General features: G+C 53.3%; 1 non-coding gene across 1 annotated transcript; it reads left to right on the top strand.

Annotated features, from left to right (window-relative positions):
* Window positions 1-488: 488 nt before the first annotated feature.
* LOC117702448 (small nucleolar RNA SNORD116) lies at window positions 489-582 on the top strand. Its single transcript, XR_004606041.1, has one exon. It is a non-coding gene; the product is annotated as a small nucleolar RNA SNORD116 (small nucleolar RNA).
* Window positions 583-1,185: the final 603 nt, after the last annotated feature.

Genomic DNA, 1,185 nt, shown 5'->3' with positions numbered 1-1,185 from the left:
GGCCAAAAGAAACAGCAAGCCCATCATCCATCCTGGTTGCATGGGTCCCAGCGTAATGGCGGCATGTGCTCTCTGCTGTCTTCCCAGGGTCGCATACATTGTCAGCTGGGCCATGGGTGACTTCCTGGGGGGGAAATGGCCCCACCACATAGGATGCGGTTGACAGTGGCTGAATGAAGCTCCAGTGGACCTGGTTTGGTCTTCCTGAAAGTCCTGAGAGCGCCAGAGATCAAAGGTAAGGAACTCAGAAATGGCCCGAGGACTCAAGGTGCTCAGGTCTTGGGGAGCTGGGAGGAGCTGCCATCCCTGCATCCTGTCCATTCGGGACATGCAGCAGGCTCAGGGCCTCCGGTGCTCCCAGGTTTGGGGCTTAGGCCCATTCTTCCCTGGTAATGGATGGGCAATATCTTGCAATTCCTTGCTCTCCCCAAAGCCTGAGCACTCCAGACTACCCAGATCCTCTCTGTGCATGGCACTCCATCGTGCTTGGATCTATGATGATTCCCAGTCAAACATTCCTTGGAAAATCTGAACAAAATGAGTGAAAACTCACTACCGCTTCTGTCATCGGGACTGAGGTCCGGCACCTTGGGTCACCCAGGTCCTCTGGGCGTCAGACACAGGCTTGCCAAGCACTCTATTGGCCTTGCCTTCCTCAGGCTCTAGCCAGCCTCTCTACAGATGGGCCTGTGCTTTGCCTACTCTGACAGAAACCATGGCCTAGAACAAAGCAACCCCCTTTGCTCTAGTGGCATCTTCAGTGGTTGTTGAGGAATGGTTGGCAGAGACTGAGTAGAAAGTCCTGCCAGCTCCAAGGTGTGGCCTGCAGCCCAAGTGCAGAGTAGACTGTGAGGCACAAGTAGGATGAGCAGTGGCACCAAAGCCACTGGGTTGTACACTGGATGCATGCAAGTGTGTTCAGGCTACCCAGATGCTTTGACATGAACAACCCTGCTGTGTTGCTCCACAGAGTGACTATGGAAAGCTGGCTGCAGGTCCAATGTGGCCAGATGCCTTAGCATGTCTCAGGGACTGTATGACAGTAATGTAATCAGGTGGTTACCAAGAAGACTCTGTGTCTCATGCAGCAAGCTGGATTCCTGGGCCATTGGCTTGGAAAGAGAACAGAGTTTGATAGAGGAAGGGAAAGGCCAAAGTCTGAGATAGAGTTGAGGGAAAAACAGA

The sequence above is a fragment of the Arvicanthis niloticus genome, unplaced genomic scaffold, assembly GCF_011762505.2.
Source record: "Arvicanthis niloticus isolate mArvNil1 unplaced genomic scaffold, mArvNil1.pat.X pat_scaffold_809_arrow_ctg1, whole genome shotgun sequence".
Classification (NCBI taxonomy): Eukaryota; Metazoa; Chordata; class Mammalia; order Rodentia; family Muridae; genus Arvicanthis; species Arvicanthis niloticus.
Note: the sequence above shows the minus strand (reverse complement) of the source record. Positions and strands in the feature narration are given on the sequence as shown.